Source organism: Choloepus didactylus, chromosome 7, assembly GCF_015220235.1.
Source record: "Choloepus didactylus isolate mChoDid1 chromosome 7, mChoDid1.pri, whole genome shotgun sequence".
Taxonomy (NCBI): Eukaryota; Metazoa; Chordata; class Mammalia; order Pilosa; family Megalonychidae; genus Choloepus; species Choloepus didactylus.
In genome coordinates this window covers 148,925,476-148,948,312 of record NC_051313.1, presented here as the reverse complement: position 1 = coordinate 148,948,312, position 22,837 = coordinate 148,925,476, and the positions used below count along the sequence as shown (strand labels likewise).

At 44.4% G+C, this 22,837-nt stretch overlaps 1 pseudogene; it reads right to left on the bottom strand.

The window, feature by feature from the left end:
- Positions 1-399: 399 nt before the first annotated feature.
- On the bottom strand, positions 400-630 carry LOC119539009 (annotated as a pseudogene).
- Positions 631-22,837: the final 22,207 nt, after the last annotated feature.

Genomic DNA, 22,837 nt, shown 5'->3' with positions numbered 1-22,837 from the left:
CTAGCTATTCCAATTCATTAGAACCTAAAAAGCATTGTCTATATTGTGCGTAAGAGTGCCCACCAGAGTGACCTCTCGGCTCCTTTTGGAATCTCTCTGCCACTGAAGTTTATTTCATTTCCTTTCACATCCCCCTTTTGGTCAAGACGATGTTCTCCACCCCATGATGCCGGGTCTAGATTCCTCCCTGGGAGTCATATTCCACGTTGCCAGGGAGATTCACTCCCTGGGTGTCAGATCCCATGCACCCATTTTTAACGTGCTAACAGGCAGGTGCCTGTGATGCAGCAGATCCATGTTCTTTTTCCCCTTTGCACCCATGGAAACAAATGCATTCCAGCCAGCCATGGAGACTTCAAACATCATCAGGTGTTGTTGAAGGTCAAAGTGGGGTGTTTGTTAGCTTTTGGATTTTGCTGCTTCCCCCTGTGATTCCCCACTTTGTTCTGTCGAATTTCACTGTGCGTCTTGTTCACCCTCTGTCTTGTTGAAATCAAGACCTGCTAATTGACAAGGCTAATTCATTGCTGTTGCCACTTGCAAAGGAGACCAGGATATTGTGTATCGCATTTCTTCTACCTGTTCTTCCTGAAGCAATAAAATCTCCAATGTAGTTTCCACATCAGTCATTACTAACAAATATCCACATAGCAGGGACTGATTGGAAAGCTTCTTGTCTTTAGTTCATTGGCTATACTGGGTTTTCCCCCTTAGAAGATGAGAATGTCAAACCTCTACAGGAAGTCAGTCTTTCAGGGAAATCTGGCTCCCCAGAAACTCAGGAGACTTCCCAGGACTGCGTTAGCCTACTGCCCCAAGGCCACATTCCCTCAATGTCATGCCACACAGAACCACGTGCATGGTCAGCTTCCACTGACCCCCACCCACCTGCCAGCTGCAGCAGCTGCTCCCTGCATGAGCAGGTCTTATGTGATAAATCCACTCTAACATTACAGTCCCCTAAGCCTTTGGATACCAGGCCAGTTCTGGCATTTCAACTTAGTGTAGGCAGCTTTTGGTCTGTATTTCAACCAACCAGCCAGACTGTTAGAGCTCTTTCTAACCCCTCAGGCTACAACACTGAATCTAGAATCTCTGGTTACTGGGCCCTTATCAATAAATTCAACTTGGTCCAACTTTTTGTTCCTTTCACCATTATCCCACACCATTATTATCCACTCCCACAAATATTTCCCAGATTTCTGTCTGTATAAATTGGAAAAATCATCTCCTCATGGGTCACGCTTTGTACCTCACACTTTGGAGCCTCCTGGGAATTGAGTCCAGTTATAGGCCTAGAAGCAAAGAGTGATGGTGGTGGTATTACCCACCCCTCCCGGGTCAGACCCTCAAAATGGGCCTCCTGTCTGGTGTCTTTCATGCCAATTCAATGAGACCAGATTCAATAAAGCAGAGCAGAAACTTTATTCTTTGATCAAAGAATGGAGAAGGATGGACTCGTGTCCTCATAACACCTTCTCCCCAAAGGGATGTGTGCGGGATTCTTTTATAGGGGATCCAGGTTAGATGGGGGGACCGGCCTGGGCATATGCAGATTATCCTTCTTTGCACTCGGTACTTTTGCACTTGGTGCTGTTTGTGCGTGGAGCCTCATCACCATCTTGGGTTTTGCACTCAGCACCTCACTGTTTGCCTACACCACCCTGTCACCATCTTGGGTAGAACTAGTCTGAGCTGGCCCTGTGTTTGCTGGCATCCTGCACTTGGTTTCTGAAAGCAAGAAGAGCTCAAACAAAAGGTTAGATGGAATTTTCCACAAGCAACTACTCTGGCAACGTCTCATCCTGGAAACAGTTGGTAGGTCCTCAGGAGAATCAGCAGTGTCTTGCAAGGCAATTACCTCAGTAGAGGCCATTACAATTTCCTCAGGCAAAGCAGGGTTAACTTCCTCAGAGAGGTATGGAAGGGCTTCTTCTACTGGCAAAGAAGACTCAGCAGAATTTATGGTTTCAACGTCCCCACCTTCATCAGGATCTGTTCAAATATCATTATCGCAATTTTCAGTATCCCATTCCTTCCCCGTCAATGGACTCACTTTAACAGCAGACACCTTATGAGGTTCAGAATTCAATTTGCATTGTAATTCGGCCACTCTCAGGATGAGACTGGATTTGGTTTACACAAATCTCAGTGCTGTGGCTATGGGAGATAAGGGTTACTTTCAGGACACACAGAAACTTTCAGTTCACTCATGTGGAGCACGAGCTGGGAATTTGAAGCCCTGAGTTCACCATTTTCTCTCTCCACCTTGTCCAGCACGGTTAGGAGCAACTAGCCAGTCTCATTATCCCCATACACTTGACAAAGTGTTCTGAGGTATCAAATGCACAATCTCCCAGACCTTGCCTCTTATCAGTATTTGAGTTGTAGTATCCAAGGATGATATTTTGCCTATCTCTGTTGCCACATCACACAATGGACTATCAAAGCCCTCTTTACCCCTGGAAATAGAGTCATTAGTGCCTTTACATCTAACCAGATTAGAGAATCAATTCCAGAAACTCCAGAACCAATTCAGAAAACTCATCTTTAAGATTCTGTTCCTCTAGTACTGCTCTCAGTACCAGAATCTGTTACAGTAAGGGTTCTCCAGAGAAGCAGAACCAATAGAATGTATAGCTATATATATGGAGAGAGAGGGTGGGGGAGAGTGCAACATGGATTAACAGAATATAATAAATGCTCATTTACTTTTTGGCACCTTGTATAAAACCCTCATCTGCTCCTAAATGTAAAAGAAGCAAAAGGGATAGGCACAAATGGAGTTAACCTACCAATCACACTTGGCATCTTGTTTAATATTCATAAAGCCCAAGAGGTAGGAGTTATTGTCACTATTCTACAGTAGGGAAGGTGAGGTAACCTGCTCATGTCATGCAGCTGTTTCTCAGCAGATTTCAACCATCATGGCTCACATGAGTGTGGGGACTGGCAAGTCTGAAATCTGTAGGGCAGGCTGGCAGCCTGGAACCTTAGGCAAGAGTTGATGTTTCAGGCTTGAGGAACAATTTCTTCCTCTTCAAGAACTCTCAGTTTTTGCTCTTAAAGACTTCAACTGATTGATGAGACCTATCCACATGATCCACGGTAATCTCCTTTATGTAAGGAGTCAACTGGTTATGGATGCTAATCACATCTACAAAACACCTCCACAGCAGCATCTAGATTAGCATTTCATTAAATAATTGAGTCCTATAGCCAAGCCAAATTTGACACATAAAGCTAACCATCCCACCAAGTGGCCACCTGGAAAGACTTACCCACTCAGCCTGTTTTAGAGTGGAGGCCCCACAACTTCCCTCCCCAAGTCTCAGAGCTCTTAAGCCTGGGAACATGAAGACTCCAAGCTATAGTCCCTGCCTGCCTGGAAGTCACACTCAAGAGAGGAGAAGGATAAGTAAGCTCTAAACCAATCATTTCCATGCAGTGTGGAAACTGCATAGGGTGTATGGAGCCTAGAGAAGTGGCACCTAACCCAGCAGGAGAGCACTGGGAAGGGTTCCCAGAGGGCTGGGCCTTAAACTGACTCCTAAGGGATTAGCCAGAGCAAGTATGTGTGCCCAACACTAGGAATTGAGGCAAAGAGTGAGCCAAGAAGATATTCTCTCAGGGAGGGCAGCAAATATGAAGGCCCAAAGCAATAAAGCTTAGCATTTGAGGAACTTTAAGTAGGTCCTTTTGCATGGAGCAAATAATGTGAAAGGGCAAGAGGATGAGGTTTCTGAGGTAAGTGGAGACCAGACCACTAAAGCCTTGTGAACCTAGCAGAGGCATTTGCACTTACGACATGGGGGACACAGGAAACCCAAGGGGTACATGTGCATTCTGGATAGCCCCTTTCTTCAGCTGACTAACTGCACTGTGTAGTAAACCCCTGTTTACTCATCCATCCTTCTCTCTAGACTTGGAAAGCAGGAGAGAGTAAATAAATAAACAAATTGGCCAATTATTGATTACTATGTAACTAACCTGAACGTCACCAATAGAAGTTTCAGGTAGAAACTTACTATAGTCTCAGGGCCATAAATGCAATTTGCAGTTCTGATTGTTTGGCTCTCCTATTAGCCGAGAGGAAAAGAAATAGGCTTCTCAACCAAACAAAATGTTATCACATAATTCTGGTGGTAGACTGTTACTTTGGTGGACCCCAATGAACCATAACTCCCAAGATTCACGTCCTTGTATAGTTTCCCACACTGACTCAGGGCTTGGCCATGAGACTAACTTGGCCAATGGCCATTAGCAAGTATATTACAAGTGGAAGCTTAATAAGTGTTTTCCCAAGGAGCTAGTCTTTTTGGAATGCTCCTTCTTAGAGCCTTCCCACCATGCTGTGAAGGAGCCCAAGCAGCCACGTGGAGAGGTCCACATGGAAGAGAACTGAGGCCCCCAGCCAACAGCCCCAGTTGACATCCAAGCCAGTAACCAGCACCAACGCCAGCCATGGAAGTAAGACATTTTGGATCTTTCAGCCAACCTAGTACCATACCTGGTAAACTGATAGCATCATGAGAAATAATAAATATTTGTTTTAAGCTACTAAATGTGGGGGTGGTTTGTTATGCAGCAATGCATAACTGAAACAATTCCTTTTCATCTTCCCAATCTGATTTTCAGACTAAAACATGAATAATTGGAGCCCTTATACATTGTTAGTGGGAATGTGAAGTGGTGCAGCTGCTATGGAAAATAATTTGGCACTTCCTCAAAAAATTAAGCATAGATTTTGTTCTATGACCCAACAGTTCTACTCCCAAAGAAATGAAATGTTCACATGTACCTTGTCCACAAATGTTCATAGCAACATTATTCATAATAGACAAAAAGGGGAAACAACCAAATGCCCATTGTTCCAGTTTGCTAATGCTGCCATTATGCAAAATACCAGAAATGGATTGGCTTTTATAGAGGGGTTTATTTGGCAACAAATTTACAGTCCTAAGGCCATAAAAGTGTCCAAACTAAGGCATCAACAAGAGGATGCCTTCATTCAAGAATGGCCAATGGCGTCTGGAACACCTCTGTTAGCTAGGAAGGCACATGGCTGGCATCTGCTGGTCCTTTGCTCCCAGGTTGTGTTTCAAAATGGCTTTCTCCAAAATGTCTCTGGGCTTGTTTTTAGCTGCTCTGGAGAAAACTTTGGGCTAGCATCTCCAAACATCTCAAAACATCCTAAGCATCAGCTCCCAAGCATCTCTCCAAAAGTCTCTCTCAGCTGCTCTTGGGGCATTTTGTCCTCTCTTAGCTTCTCCAGAGCAAACTCTGGCTAGCATCTCAAAGTGTCAGCAAGTGTCTCTACAGAAGTCTCTCTCAGCTGCTCTGTGTGTGAGCTTCCTTTAAAGGACTCCAGTAAACTAATCGAGACCTACCTTGAATGGGTGCAGTCAAATCTCCATGGAAACATTCAATCAAGAGGTCACACTCTAATCAGAAAGATTAATAAATCTGCCCCCACAGGATTGCATTAAAGAATATGACTTTTGGAGGGGACAGAATATATCCAAACTGGCATACAGATAAGCAAAACATGCTATAAACATATAATGGAATATTATTTAGCCATAAAAAGGAATGTAGTTCCAATAAATTCTACAACATGGATGAACCCTGAAAATACTAAACTAAGTGAAATAAACCAGACACAGAAAGGCACATATTGCATGACTCCATTTATATGAAATATCCAAAATAGGGAAATCCATAGAGACAGAATGCAGATTGTGGTTGCCAGGGGTTGCAGGGGGAATGGATACAGAGTTTCCTTTTGGGATGATAAACATTTTGGAACTAGATAGAAGTAGTGGTTTTACAACACTGTGACTGTACTAAGTTCCACTGAATTTCTCCCTTCAAAATGGTTAATTTTATGTTATGTGAATATCACCTCAATAAAAAAAAATTTAAACCCCATTGAATTGTACACTGTGGTTAAAATGAATTTTATCTCAATTGAAGATAACACGAATAAGGAAATTTATGAGAGACAGTAAACATAGCTTGATAATTCTAAAATCACTCACTATGGACTCAAACTTGATTTCTGATTCTGATTTCACTGCTTGCTTAGCCATGTGGCCTTGGGAAGATTACTTAATTTCTTTAACCTTACCTGTACAGTGTGAGTAACCCCTGCTTCAAGGGGCTTTAGCGGACATTAACTGAGGGAATTCAAATGAAATGCTTAGCCCAGCACCTGAACATCCAGCAAGTGCAGTACTTCTTAGCTATTATTATGAAATCAAATATAATGGCTGGTATTTTACTCTGTGAACTTTAGAATCAATTCAAAATGAAATAGGAAGCAACGTTTACCAGTTGAGAAAAAGAGAACACGACTTTCCCTCTGGAACCAAGAGGTTGAGTCCTGTTGGAGAGCCAGGCTAAGAGAAACAATACATCCTGGCTATTCATAGATCTAAGGGACAGTCCCTACGTTCTCAAGCCCCACAAATCTTATCTGGGTCTCTCACCCAGAGCACTGCATCAGGCAGCTTGGCCTAAGAGCAAGAGAGAATCACCCAAATTTTCAGAACTTGCTGCCTGGAGGCTGCTGCCAATTATTGTCTGAAAGGAGAGCCAGATGTGAGCTCTTTGTATCTGGAAGAAAAGGACTCCAACTTTTCTCATTAGTGGAGGGAAATAGAGAAAGTCTGCGGGGATATACTTTTCTTTCGTGCCTGTTTTCTCTTAAAGACAGAGTGCACAGATGCTAAGTGGGTGGTAACCCAGACTTCTGGTTGCTGAACACGCTTGCATGTCCAACTTGCACATGAAAGCGTCCCACCCTGTGAGTGTTCAGGTGATTTCCGCAGCTCTCCCTCTCAGCCTCCTGCTGCCACTCCCTACTCCAACCCCCTTAATAAGGATATTAAAAGAGAAAGAACAAATTCAGTCCAACCCTGAGTCCAGCCAACTTTTCCATGAGTCTCCCTTTCCTAAAATAAGGAAAATAACCCTCTAGAAGCAACGCATTAACTGCTACTCCATAAATGGAGCACAGGGTTATATTTAAGAAAAATGATTTTCTATAAAGTAGCACATTCTCCTGAAAAATAAGTTTTCCATTCATTATTAGAGGAAAATAGCACCCCTCCAGCTCCCACGAAAGAGAGCAGATGTCCTGTTGAGCCATGTCTTCCCAAAGTGGTACGCGGGGGTCCAGGGGTGAGGCGGTGGGGTGAGGGCCAGGAGCTCCAGGAGCAGGAGGTTACCAAGGGGCTTTCCTCCCAGCTGACCGAGGACGCGTCCTTCCCAGCACGGGCATCCAGTTCCTTTGGCTGTAAATCGTCTTCCACTCAGCAGGAGCCAAGAGCTAATGAGGTCAGGCAGAGCCTTAAACATATTTTCCTCAAAGTCATGGACAGGGATTTGTTTTGTCCTCACTGCCCCCATGGCAACCGTATTGAATATAAACCAGATGTTCAATAAACATGACAGCAGACTGAAGTAACTCATGAGGGAGCTCTCTGGTGGACATGGCACGTGGGTTTAGAGGCAACATGCCAGAGCGACGAGGGAAACCCAACTTGGGCAATAGGAGAAAGGCAGATATTTCTCCAATCATAAGAGACGAAAGTAATCATATTTGACTTCTGGGCATTTCCTCAGAAATGGGTGGGTTGCACTTGGCTTCCTGCTAAATACTTGATAAATTCATTAAGAATTTAAGTTTGCACCCGAAGGAGAAACTTTTTTCCCAGTCTAGGTTCTAAAGAATGTGCTTTCAATGGTCTCTCTGCTTCCCAAGTCCCGTCAAGTTACACTGACAGAATTGGAGCAAAATCTTAACTCCCTAAAAGGGGAGATTCTGGCATGGCTTTTGGTTAATATACAAGGTCTGAGAATTGGTTGCTCTGTTACTGTTTTCCCTGCTCCAAACCTAAGAATACCACCTTGGTAGTTTTGGGTTTTTTTTCCCCCCCCTTGAAACTGCTTGACACTTGTTCCTTCCAGATCTACAAGTCTATATTCCTATTTATGTAAATTCCTCAGCTCAACTTTTTAAAATCCCTCTTTTTTTATTAGAGAAGTTATATGTAGGTTTACAAAAAAACATGCATAAAATACAGAATTCCCATATAACACCCTATTATTAACAATAATCTTGCATTAGTGTGGTACATTATTTATGATAGAACATTTTTATAATGGCACTATTAACTGTAGTCCAATTTTACAGGAGGGCTCACTGTTTGGGTTGGACAGTCCCACAGATTTTTAAAAGATTGTTATTCTAGTAACATATATATAAGATTTAATTTTAATTTGAAATGGAAAATGTTTAACTTGCAGATTTAGATAGCTTGGTAAAAACCTGACAACCATGGCTATAAATCTTATTTCAACCTCAGGTGACACCTCATTAATTAAGCCTCATTTAACTTCCTAATTTCCTCTCAGTTGGCATGTGACTTATAGAGAAACTGAAAGAAAAACACCTCATGGCTTCCTGCTTGGGCTGGTGTTTACATTAGGTTGAAAGATGAGGAATGGACAGGTTTACAATTCTCCTGGGACAGGTTTCCCCAGGTTGGTGATAGATTGTCAAGTTCCAAAACCTGCATCCCTGAATCACCATGCTAGGAATTCAGGTGAGTCAGTGATTTGGGGTACTGACCATGCCTTCAAGACTTACTCTCAAGGAGAGAATGACAAGGGGAACAGAGAAAGTCTAACTCAAATGTGTGGGAGATGCAAAGCAGTGCAAAGGGCTCTGGGAGAGCAGAGATTAGAGAGGCTACTTTGGGCTGGGATAACGATGCCCATGACAACTCACTTGGGATTTGACAAAGGGGGAGGCAGTGAGGGGCTGGGGTTGGAGGTGAAGAAGACACGGGTAGGAATGCCATTTCCTCCTTGCATACCAGGAAATGCAAGGAGAAGGGTTTGCTTGGGGTAGAGAGCTTATGTTGGAGAATAACATGAGAATGGTGTGTTAAAATTATATCTCAAAATTTTAGTAGTAGCAATAAGCCCATCTAGTGCCCAGACCTTGGTTTCTAATACCATTCTCCAATAAGAGGAACCAGGGCTCCTTGGAGAAATGGCTGATTCTAGGACTGGGGCAGGAAATATATAAGATAAGCCTGGGGCATCTTGTAGTGCCAAAAAGTAAGAAAATGCTCAAACACACATGGCATGCGTACACACATGCACACGCACACACAACAATGGCTCTATGTCAAGGGAACACAGATGTCAACTGAGAGTTCCCAATGGCCAAAACTGGAAAAATTTGAGCTAAAAATAAAGTTTAAAATATTTACTTATATCAGTTTGAGTCCATGCTGATATAAGTAATGATTGGATAAATTAATAAATGGGGAAGAAGAGACAAATCTCCCATGCAGAAGTATTTGTGCCAGTTTGAATGTATTATATCCCCCAAAACACTATTATCTTTGATGCAATCTTGTGTGGTCAGATGTATTAGTGTTGATTAGATTGTAATTCTTTGATTGAGTGTTTCCATGGAGATGTGACCCACCCAACTGTAGGTGATAACTTGATTAGATAATTTCTGTGGAGGCGTGGCCCCACCCATTCAGCGTGGGCCTTGATTAGTTTACTGGAGCACTATATAAGCTCAGACAGAAGGAGCGAGCTTGCTACAGCCAAGAGGGACACTTTGAAAAACGCACAGGAGCTAAGAGAGGATCTGAAGTTTACAGAGACATTTTGAAGATGGCCGTTGGAAGCTGACACTGACATTATGGAGAACGCCATATTGCAATGCAACCTGGGAGCAAGCAGATGCCAGCCATGTGCCTTCCCAGCTAACAGAGGTTTTCCGGACACCATTGGCCATCCTTCAGTGAAGGTACCGTGTGTTGATGCCTTGTCTTGGACATTTTATGGCCTTAAGACTGTAACTGTATAACCAAATAAACCCCCTTTATAAAAGCCAATCCATTTCTGGTATTTTGCATTCTGGCAGCACTAGCAAACCAGAACAGTATTCCAAATAAATGATGAGATGCTGTTCTAGTTTGCTAATGCTGCTGGAATGCAAAACACCAGAGATGGATTGGCTTTTATAAAAAGGGGGTTTATTTGGCTGCACAGTTACAGTCTTAAGGCCATAAAGTGTCCAAGGTAACATATCAGCAATCAGTACCTTCACTGGAGGATGGCCAATGGCGTCCGGAAAACCTCTGTTAGCTGGGAAGTCACGTGGCTGGCGTCTGCTCCAAAGTTCTGGTTTCAAAATGGCTTTCTCCCAGGACGTTCCTCTCTAGCAAGCTTGCTCCTCTTCAAAACGTCACTCACAGCTGCACTAAGTTCCATTTCTTTAATTCAGCTCATTTATACGGCTCCACTGATCAAGTCCCACCCTGAATGGGTGGGGCCACACCTCCATGGGAGTATCCCACCAGAGTCACCACCCACAGCTGGGTGGGGCACATCTCCATGCAAACAACCTAATCCAAAGTTCCAACTTAATCCCCACTATTATGTCTGTCCCACAAGATTGCATCAAAGAATATGGCTTTTTCTGGGGGACATAATACATTCAAACCGGCACAGACGCTCCACCCTAAAGGAGGAAGAGCATAAACCCCCACTCTTCAAGCACGGTCTACGCATAGTGATTTTTTCCCAAAGAGTACAGTATGGATGGAGGGGAGGGAGAGAGTAACTTAACAGTGGAGAAACCTGACAAACACTGCTTTAGCCAGGTAGTCAAGGTCAACATCCACATTTAGCCATGTTGGTAGCTGTGTGTGATGAGAATGACACTTCACCTCTGTAGTCTTCCTCCCCATAACCCATAACCCCAGTTTAAACATCAGGAAAATTCCAAAAGGGCATACAATATACCTGACCAACACTCTTCAAAACTGTCAAGGTCATCAAAAACAGCGTAAGTCTGAGAAACTGCCCCAGTCAAGAGGAGTCTAAGGAGACGAGACGACTAAATGTAAGGTGATATCCTGGATGGGGCCCTGGAACAGAAGAAAAGGACATGAGGGGAAAACTAAGGAAATCTGAATAAACTATGGACTTTAGTTAATAATAATGCATCAACATGCATTCATTGATTATAATGAATGTACCAGACTGAGGTAACATGCTAATAATAGGGGGGACTTTGTGGGGAGTAAATGGGTACTCTTTCTACTAATTGTTCAATTATTTTCTGTAAATGTAAAGCTGTTCTAAAACATAAAGTCTATTAATAACATAATAGCCAACCACTTGTCAGTAAAGATGGTTGCGGTTGAGTGGGACAGGAAAAGGCTAGTGGAGAAGGGGTGGTGGCAGATGCTCTTGGAGAGATACTGCCAATGTTTTCAGTGAGTGTAATGACCAGAGATGGGCTCTGTAAATAAAGATTCTTGGCCCAGACAAGATAACCAGCAGAAGATGGGCACCCAAGCAGGCTGCAACGGAGCCCAACCCTGGGACCTGCCTTGGCCATCCACACCAGGGTCAGTGCCTTGGCCACAAGCCAGAGTTAAGGTGCAAAAGGCAAGTCCTTGCTGCTGCCCTCCCCTGGCACATTCTGGGCTGTAAATGCTGTCTTTCTGTTTTGCTCAGCACCATGCTCCCAGTTGCTTCCTGGAAACTCATAATTAATTCTGGTCTAAAAATGGCACAACCTCGTCCTCCTTCATACCCTGTGTAAACTTCTCCTCCTAGTCTCAGGTGCACAGAAATGCAATAGCCATAATCATTGATTAGGTCACTCTTTCATCTTGGTCCCAAGCATGGCTTTTTATTTATTTGAATAATGTAATAAACTCCCAGGGATGTCTTATTCAACAAAGGAGTTGAAATCATGACAATCATTTTCATCTACCTATGTGGTCCTTCCCCATCCCATCTCCTTGCTTCTCCCCTAAATGCATGGTTATCTTTCCCTTGCTTCCTTTTTGTATAGTTTTATCTTATCCATATGTATTTCTAAAAAACATGTTTTTAATTTTGGTTGTTTTTGTCTTTTTTTTATTTTGGAATAATTACAGACTCACAGGAAGTTGCAAAAATAGTACAGAGAGGTTCTAGGCATCCTCACCTAGCTTTCCCCCATGGTCACATCTTACACATACCAAAATATTAACACTGGTACCATCCAAAGACCTTATTAAGAATTCCTCAGTTTTATTTGTACTCTTGTATGTGAATGTGTGTGTGTACTTAGTTCCAGGTGATTTTATCATCTAGAGGTTCTTTTATCCACCACCACAGTCAGGACACAGAACATTCCATCACTAGAGACCCTTCATGCTGCCATTTTGTGACCACAGCCACCTGCCTCCCTCTCCCTACCCAATCCTCAGTTCCTCACAACCACTAATCTGTTCTCCATTTCATAATTTTGTCATTTCAGGATTGTTAAAGAAATATAATCATAAATATGTAACCTTTTGGGATGAGCTTTCTTCACTCAGCATAATTCCTTTGTGAACCATCCAAGTTTATTGTGTGTATCTATAACTTAATCCTTTTTATTGCTGAGGAGCATTCCATGGTATGGCTGTACCACAATTTTTGTTTTAACCATTCATCTGTTGAAGAGCATGTGGGTAATTTCCAGTTTTCTCCCATTGCAAATAAAGCTGCTATGAAAATTCATGCACAGGTTTTTGTGGGAATTTAAATTCATTTCTCTGGGATAAATGCTCAAGAGTTAAATCACTAGTATTGTATAATTATATGTTTAGTTTTATTAAAAAACAGAGAGGCAGGAAAAGATGGAAGCATAGAGAGGTGTGGAATTTAGTTAGTCCCCTAGAGCAGCTAGTAAATAGCCAGGAACAACTAGTAAATAGTCTGGAACAAATATTGGGGAACATCCATGCCTGGAATGAGGGGAGTAGCTGAGATCTCAGTACAGGACTGTAAGTAAAGCTCCCCAAACTATGGAGCTGGTGCCCCTCCCCACTGGCATGGCAGGCTGAGTTGCAAAATTTTGCTGTGGGAGAAAGAAGCAGTCCTTGCCCGAGAGAGGGAATGTAGCTGAACCAAGCTCCAATTGTGGTTTTAACTAACAAATTTGGGTTACTGAATATAAGATACAAGTACAGATAAACCTGGAGCAAATAGGAAAGGAACTGAGGTTCCTCCCAGAAAAGAGGACACAGGACTGACAGAAAAAAAAAATAGATAAATAAATAAAGACAGAGGCTTTTGGAGACAGCTGAGCTCAGAATACTGGAAAGTGGCTACGTCCCAAGAAAAGGGGCACAGGGAACGAGGTAACAACATGGTTGACCAGCGAAAGTGGGTGGCTAGGGACTGGCTCTGAAAAGGGGTTTTTGCTCTTTTTTCATTTTTTTTTCCTCTCGTTCTAAGCAGCTCATTAGAGAAAGCCTCAGGCATTTCCAATTGTCAGCTGTTGATCCAGGCAAGGGTGGAGTTAACAGAGTCAGAGAGACAAAGGAGGAATTCAAGTATAGAAGATGACTCCCTAAGGGGTGTATCTTCCCTAAGAAAAGGGGAGTGGGGCCCAGCTAAGTGGCCACCCTCCCTCAGAGAATTCAGACCCCAGGGCCTGGGGGGAGGGGTGGGGGGAGCATGAACCAGAAACAACTAAGCTCAGCTTCTGACAACCTCACCTCCTGGCCAGGACAGGTTCCACTGAGAATTAAAGGGACTGCACCTCTTAACACCAATGGGGAGTTGTGGGCTGACAAGTGCCATCTGCTGAACAGGATAGGAAAAGCACCAAGACTAGAGGACTCACAGGAAAGTCTGACAACCTGCTCCTAAGGGAAACTTGATACTGATTACACTTTCCTCCTGAGACCTGGGCCCATCTGGTGTGGGAAAATCTGATTGGCATAATCAAGGAAACCAGATGCCTAGACAACAAGTTATGAGTAACATTAGGGAAAACAAAGATATGGCCCAGTCAAAGAATAAACTTACACTTCAACTGAGATACAGGAATTGAAACAGTTAATTATTAATCAAACAAATCTCCTAAATGAATCCAAAAATCAAATAAATGAGTTGAGGGAAGATATGACAAAAGAGATGAAGGATATAAAGACAACATTGGGCAAACATAAGGAAGAATTCAAAAGTTTGGGAAAAAAAAACAATTGGCAGAACTTATGGGAATGAAAGGCACAATATGAGAGATGAAAAACACAATGGAGATATAGAACAGCATATTTGATGAGGCAGAAGAAAAGATTCATGAGCTGTAGGACAGACATCTGAAATCCTACACACAAAAGAACAGATAGGGAAAAGAATGGAAAAATATGAGCAGCATCTTAGGGAACTGAATGACAACATGAAGTGCATGAATATACATTTCATAAGTGTCCCAGAAAGAGAAGAGAAGGAAAAGGGGAAGAAACAATAGAGGAAATAATCACTGAAAATTTACCATCTCTTATGAAAGACATAAGATTACAGATCCAAGAATCACAGTGTACCCCAAACAGAATGGATCCAAATAGACCTACACAAAGACACTTAATAATCAGATTATCAAATGTCAAAGACAAAGAGAGAATTCTGAAAGCAGCAAGAGAAAAGTGACCCATCACATACAAGGGAAGCTAGCTAAGACTGTGTGTGAATTTCTCAGTAGAAACCATGGAGGTGAGAAGGAAGTGATATGACATATTTAAGATACTGAAGGAGAAAACCTGTCAACCAAGAATTCTATATCTGGCAAATTTGTCCTTCAAAAATGAGGGAGAGTTTAAGATAGTCCCAGACAAACAGACACTGAGAGAGTTTGTGAGCAAGATACCTCCTCTACAGGAAATACTAAAGGGAGCACTACAGGCAGATAGGAAAAGACAGGAGCACAATATTGGGTGATGGTAACACAATAATATAAGTACACTGAACAAAGATGACTGTGAGTATGGTTGAAAGAGGAAGTTTAGGGGCATGTAGGACACCAGAAGGAAAGATAGAAGATAAATACTGGGACTGTATAACTTAGTGAAACCTAGAGTGGCCAATGATTGTGATTAAATGTACAAATATGTGTTTACATGAGGGAGAAAAAATGAATGTCAACTTTGCAAGGTTTTAAAACCTTGGTATTTAAAAATGGTATTGGGGGAAAAGACAATCAATGCAAACTAGAGTCTATAACTAACAGTAACATTGTAATATGCTTCCATTAATTGTAACAAAGTCATTATAGCAAAGCTAAATGTCTATAAGAGGGGGATATAAGGGGGGAATATGGGATTCTTGGCATTGATGGTGTTGTCTGAGTTTTTTATTGTATTTCATTTTAATTTTTCTTTTGTTGCTTTTTAGTTGTCATTTGTTTCTTTCTTTTACTTTTTACTTTTTTCACCTCTTCCTCTTTCTTTCTGGAAGAAATAGAAATGTCCTTATATAGATAGTGGTGGTGAATGCATAACTATGTGATTATACAGGGAGCTATTGTTTGTTTACTTAGGATGGAATGCATGGCGTGTGAATAAAACCATCTAAAAAATAAACAGAGGGATACAAGTGTTGGAGAAAAGGTGGAGAAAGGATGTACCTAATCACTGTTGGTGGGGAAGTAGAATGGTGTAGCCCATCTGGAGGGCAGTGTGGTGGTTCCACAGGAAGCTAAGCATGGGGTTGCCTTATGGTCCTGCAACTTGGTTATTGGGTATATAGTTGGAAGAATGGGAAAGGGAGACATGAGTGGACATCTGTGCCTTCCACATTGTCCCCCAGTCCCTCAAAGGGGCTTTGCAAATACATCTTTATTCTCTGCCCAAATTACTCTGGGATGTATTATGGTGTCAGTAGTCATGATTCACAGTGGATGGAGGTGGCCTAAGGGTATACCGACTGATGAGCAGAATGGTGAACTGTGGTGTATACATACAATGGAATATTGAGCTACTACAAGGAAGGAGTGAAGTTGTGAGGTGAATGGACAGTGAAGACAGTATGTTGAGTGAAATAAACCAGAAATGAAAAGAAAAACATTTTGATGCCTCACTATAATGTGCAAAGCTCCAAGAATTGAGTCTGAGAGCATAGGTTACCAGGGGAAGACTTATTGTAAAGGTACCTAGACTGTAAGCTCTTATAGCAGTTACATCTATTTATGAGTTTTAATGGTTATTTCTAAATTCTGACATGCTGAGCTCTTTCTTTATAATCTAGTCAGTCCCTGGAACTATGGGTATCTGTGTGACACCTGAGATTCAGAGCCAGAGTCCGGCAGCTATGAATGTAAGCATTACCCCATACAGCAAATGTTAAGGAATCTGAAAAAAGAGATCAGACTTCAATTAGAGATATGAACGAAATGCACTTGGTTAGGACTAAGGTAAATTAGAATAAAGGGTAAAGGATGATATTGACAAATGTTTTTAAAACTTCAACTTCTGTGTGAATCCAAAGGAAGATATGTTTATTAGGTGCAAAATCTATATTTTTTGCAACATACTATACAATTTAATTTGTATGGTCAGTTTATTCAAACAACATAATTACATGGAATGTTGAATAGGGAGTGAAATCTGGTTGGTTTGTACAGCCTCAATACATCCCAGAGTAATTTGGGCAGAGAAAAAGATGTTTTTGCAAAGTCCCCTTGAGAGACTGGGGAAAAATGTGGCAATATTAAATTTCCCCACCTGGGAAATGAATGATACTCTCACAAGAACTGGGGACTACCAATTTAGAAAGCTGAGCCCTTGATCTTGGGGCTTGCTCTTATGGTGTTTGTTACTGCAAAGGTGAGGCTAAGTCTACTTAAAGTTGTGGCTAAGAGTCACCCCTAGAGAAACTCTTCTGTTGCTCAGATGTGGCCTCTCTCTCTAAGCCAACTCTACAGGTAAACTCACTGCCTTCCCCCACACATTTACCGTCAGGAGTGTAAATCTCCCTGGCAATGTGGGACATGACTACCAGGGATGAGCTCGGCCCTGGCATCATGGAATTGAGAAAGCCTTCTTGGACCAAAAGGGGGAAGAGAAATGAAAGAAAATAAAGTTTCAGTGTCTGAGAGATCTCAAAGAGTCGAGAGTTCATTTTGGAGGTTATTCTTATGCATTATATAGATATCCCTTTTTAGTTTTTAATGTATTGGAATATCTAGAAGGAAATACCTGAAACTGTTGAACTGCAACCCAGTGGCCTTTTATACTTGAAGACGACTGTATAAACTATATAGCTTACACTGTGTGACTGTGTGATTGTGAAAACTTTGTGGCTCCCACTCCCTTTATACAGTGTATGGACAGATGAATAATAGGGAGAGCTGGGGGGTATGGGATGCTTTGGGTATTCTTTTTTACTTTAATTTTTATTCTTATTCTTTTTTGTGTATGGTAATGAAAATGATCAAAAATTGATTGTGATGATGAATGCACAACTATATAATGGTAGTGTGAAGAATTGATTGTACATCATGGATGATTGTTTTGTGAATTTATCTCAATAAAATTGAATTAAAACAAACAAACAAACTGCCAAACTATTTTCTAGAGTGGCCATAACATTTTACATTCCCACAGCAATTTATGAGAGATCCACTGTCTAGTCATTGCCAGAATTTGGTGTTATACTAATTTTTATTTTAGCTGTTCTAATAGGTGTGTACTTATATATCATTGAGGTTTTAATTTGTATTTCTCTATTGGCTAATGATGCTGAACAACTTTTCATTAGTTGCGGTCGCAGTTGATTCGTCTGGGGGGGGGGGTGGCGGCCGGTAGCTAAATCTTAGGCTCCCAGGCTTGCTCTGAAGGTACTGGCGGCGGGGGCTCTTTCTTGGAGGCGAAGGCGAGGCGGGGGATTTGGCCAGGTCCCCAGCGGGGGGGCATGCAAGGTGTGGAGGGCGGTGAGAAGGAACAGGCAGGACACGGTTCTTTTTGGGTCTTAGAAGAAAACTAAGAGAGAGAGCTTTATTAGGCGAGAGCACAAGCTTATATTGGGCGATTAGAGGGCGGGGTAGCTGTAGAGGTCGAAGGCTTGGATTGGTTTAGAGAGGACGCAGAGGTTGATAGACAAGGGGCGGGAGTTGTTCTGGTAACTGCGCATGCGCACTGACGGTGGGGGAGTTGCTCTGGCAATGGGGAGTGTCAGGGGCAAGATAAGGGGGTGGGGAAAAGGCGGTTCCCTCCGGCAAGCCTCCCCTAACGGTGGTATTTTGGGTGAGGAAATGGGGCCTGCCTCCGGCTCCACTTTCCCAGGCCTGGGGGGCTGTGGAGGGCGCTGTCGCCCGTGCCCACCACCCTCCCCAGGGGCTGATCAGGTCCCCCAGCCCAGGCCTGCCAAGTCGAAGCACGTGATCAGTATCCCGCATTTCCCCCTTTTTTCTAATTAAAGGAAGAAGCTTACCGGAGAGGTTCGCTAAAGGATGAGGGAAGGGGAAGGTTGGGGAGGGGAAAAAAGGTTGACGGTAGCTCAGCAAGGCTGGAGCTCAGCGTTGGTGTGGCGCCCGGGCGCTCGACAGGGGCCTTGCTGCTTGCGGGATGGACGAGGATGGGAGGTTTAAAGTTGAAGGTTCAGAGAAGCTGGAGCTCGAGGTTGGTATGAGGTTTAGGCAATTGAGAAGGGCCTTGCGGTTGGCGGGTTGACCGGTGGCGGTGAGGTCGCGGAGGGTTGGTTGTCATTTTGGAGTAGGGAGCGTCAGAGGTGGCGAGTCGCTGGTACTGGACTTGCACGAACGAGGAAAAAATAGCATCCGTTTGTTTCCTTACAAGCTGGACAATTTTGCGGATAATGCAGGGTCCTAAAGTGAGAGCTAGAATAATCATTAGTAGGGGGCCGAGGAGAGGGAGGAGGTAAGGGAGGAGGGGGGTAAAGATGTGGGACCAATAACTGGTGGCTTCACGGTCTCTTCTACGTTGTTTCAGTCCCTCTCGGACCTTCTTTAGGCTGTCCTCGGCGAGACCTGTGGAATTGGCATATACACAGCACTCTTCTTCTAGGGCGGCGCAGAGGCCTCCTTCTTTGAGAAGGAGAAGGTCGAGACCTTGGCGGTTTTGGAGCACTACCTCAGAGAGGGAATTGACAGAATTTTTAAGATGGGAAATAGCGTCTTGTAGGTGACGAATGTCCTCGTCAACAGCCGCCCGGAGGTGAGTTAGGGCGGAGCTTTGACTGGCTAATGCAGCGATTCCGGTGCCAGCGCCTGCAAGACCTAGGAGGGAGGCAATCGTGAGAACGGTGATGGGCTCTCGCTTTTGCAGTGGGGCAGGAGCTGCAGTTGTTTCCAGGCGGAGGAAGAAGTCTTCCTCACTGTGGTATAGGACCCTAGGGATGAGGACAATCAAGAGGCAAGTTTCATGAGTTGTATTGAGGGTTTGTACATTAAGGCAGGGGGTAAGTCCTGTAGAGGAGCAGAGCCATTGGGAGGAGTTGTGGGGAATAAGAAACTTGGTAGAGCTGCTGGGAGAGGAGTAGTTGGCACAAGCTGTGAGGCTGGGAGAGTTACTCGAGCGAGGGCGGATGCACTTTCCTGTAAAGGAGACTGAATGAAAGGTTAAGGGGATGGCAGAGGTATTCTAATTGCATTCCGAAGGGCTGTCCTCTGTGTTTTCTGAAAAAGAGAGGTTGGAGGCGACCGGCTTATACAGGGGGGAGGAAGTGGAGAGGCAAAGCCAACAAGAGGAGGTAAGATTGGGGTTGGAGGAATTCACTGAGGTGAAGGCCGCTTGGATAAGGTCGAGGAGGGGAGAGGAGTAACGAGAGGGGGGCAGAAAAGGTTGGGGTGGTGGGGTTGGCGATGCGTTGTTTGCAGCTGAGGTGCGGCTGGAGGGCTGTGGAAAAAGGGGGTTCACTCAGACTGGGGTCCAGGCCCAGGTGTACTGTTGTCATCTGGTGCACTAGGTTGCGGAGACGACGGCATTCTCGTCTCGTTAGACGTGTGGTTGCTGGTGGCGGGCCGGATTGCTCTTCCTGAGATCCAGATTGGTTGTGCTGCATCATCTGGGAAAACACAAGCAAACCCGCGCCCCTGGGCGAGGAGTGGGGAGGGACCCTTCCAGGCATTATTCTCTGGGTCCTTCCAGTAAACCATCGGGGCCTGGGTGGGCCTATACGAGGGCCCCCAATGTTTACGTAGGGGCGAAAGCCCTTCCTTATTGAATGTGAGTAGATTAAGGTGAATAAGGGCTGCTATGATAAGGTCCCCTGGAGTTGCCTGGGGGAGCATTGCCCTCTCTTTTTCAATTTGTGTTTTTAAGCGGCGATGGACTGCTTCCACAATGGCTTGCCCCTGTGGATTATAGGGGATGCCAAAATGATGGGTGATGTTATATAACTGAAGAAAGGCCGCAAAGGAGGCACTGCGATAGGCAGGCCCATTGTTCGTTTTTATGTCCCAGGGGACTCCCATGAAGAGAATTCCTTGTCTTAGGGCCTTGATACAGTGTTTGGCCGTTTCCCCGGCGAGGGGGACTGCATAACACATGGCCGAGAAGGTGTTAATTATTACATGCACATATTTGAGGCGTCTAAAGGACGGAACGTGAGTTACGTCCATTTGCCATTTAGAATTGGGTTTTAGGCCTCGTGGGTTGACTCCCTGAGGTTGCAGGGGGCCAAGCGGCGCAAAGGGCGCACAAGTTGCGCAATTGCAGACAAGATGTTTACAGGTGTTTAGGGGGAGGCCACATAAATGATGCAATGACGTAGCCGAAAAGTGAAACCTGGAATGCAATAACTTGGCCTGGTTAACAGCATCCCCCGGAGGGGCTGCCGTGTGGGTTAGCATAGCTTGGATATTTTGAGCTGAGACCGCTTGGTCTACTATACTGTTGCCATTAGCTAAGGGCCCCGGAAGGCCTGAGTGACTACGAATGTGGCTAACGAACTAAGGATCCTGTTTATGCTCTAAGATGCTTCTGAGGTCAGAAAGTGCTTTATCGATGGTCGAGTTCCCGGGGAAAAAGGTGGAAAATGCGAGGACTCGGCAGACCTGATACGTGTAAAGGCTGTCAGTGAAAATGTTTACTGGGTGGCTGCAGTGGGTGTTTAGCGCGTATGACACTGCCAGAATTTCCCCCACTTGGACTGAATGAAGGTTGACATAACTGAATAGGTGGGGTTCCGGGTGGTCCTGAGAATAAGAGAGGAAGGCGAAACGGGTTTTGGAGGCGTCAGTGAAGACGGTAGTGGCACCCGGGATGGGTACAGAGGAAGGGAAAGGATGGAAGGGGCTGCGGAAGGGAAGCTTGGCGAGCCCCTGTAACAGTCGATGGCTAGGATAATGGCAGCTGAATTCCCCCTGAAATCCTTTCAAGAGGATTTGCATGTCCGGGTTATCACGTATAAGCAGGCGGGTTTGGCCTGCGTTCAGGGGCTAAACAATTTTTTCCGGCGGCTCTCCAAATACATGAACAGCCAGGGTGACTAGATCTGATGCTAGGCTGATTCAGAGCCACACTGCGGGGCAGATTTTCCTAAGCCGGCTTTTAGCAGGGTGCACCCAAAGTAGAGGGCCTGGCACGGGAGTGGGGGCAGGGGCAGCGCTGTCCTAAGGGTTGCCTTGAGGTGTAGAAGGCAGCCAGGGGTTGTTAGTCGGCAGTATGGGAGGAGCGGCGGCAACTGCCGGTAGCGGCTCCGAGGGGGAGCTTGTCGAAGGGGGAGGTGGAAGTGGGAGGCCCCAAGCGTCGCAAGATGGCGGCGCGGTAGGCGTGGCCAAGACACAAGATGGCGGACTAGCTCCACCCTGTGAAAGGGCGGGGTCCAAGGCACAAGATGGCGGACTAACTCCGCCCTGTGAAAGGGCGGGGTCTAAGGCATAAGATGGCGGACTAGCTCCGCCCTGTGAAAGGGCAGGGCCTAAGGCATAAGATGGCGGACTAGCTCCGCCCTGTGAAAGGGCGGGGTAAAGCGCATGCGGTTTCCGGTCTGGCTTAGGGCTGACATCATCACCAGAGCACTTTTTCCCCTCAGTAGAAGAAGGAGGAGGAAGTTCGCCATTTTGAAGCAGTCTGGGGGGGTGGTTGCAAAGAGGTACACGGCGCCAAACAAAGAAAGAAACATACAAAGGACTACAGCAAAGTAATGGAGGGGAAGAGGGAGAGCATTAGGAAGAATGGGGGTCATAGAAGAAAAGAAGGAGAGGCAGCCGGGATAATTGGGGAAGGGAGGAGCGGCTCCGGAGCGGCGAGGGAGAGGCGGCCCCTAACGCGGAGCGGCGAGGGAGAGGCGGCCCCTAACGCGGAGCGGCGAGGGAGAGGCGGCTCCGGGAGCGGCGAAGGAGAGGCAGCCCTTACCTTGCAGGCGAGGAGAAGGGGAGCTGGAGAGGCGTCCGGGCGAGCGGGTGGTGTACTGGATCGCTGCGTGGAGAGGTCGGCCCCACGTTGGGTGCCACTAATAGGTGTGTACTTATATATCATTGAGGTTTTAATTTGTATTTCTCTATTGGCTAATGATGCTGAACAACTTTTCATTAGTTTATCATCTGTAATTAGCTTAACCTCTTCAGTGAAAAGTCTGTTCATATCTTTTTCTTATTTTCTAATTAGATTGTGTTTTTATTGTTGAGTTTTGAGAGTTCTTTATACCTTCTGGGTAGAAGTCCTTTATCACTGATCTATTGGTCTGTCTCAATGCCAATACCACACTGTCTTGATTACTGTAGTTTTAGAATAATTCTTGAAATCAGGAAATACTAGTCTCCATAATTTTTTCTTCTTTTTCAGAGCTGTTTTGGCTACTCTATTCTACATAAATTTCAGAAACAGCTTGTCAATTTCCACAAAATAGTCTGTGGGGATTTTGATTGGGACTGCATTCAGTCTATAGATCAATTTTGGGAGAATTGATATCAACAATACTGAGTCTTCTGACCCACAAACAAGGTATATCTCTCCATTTATTTAGGTCTTCTTTAATTTCTCATAGCAGGGGCATATAGGAAAAAATA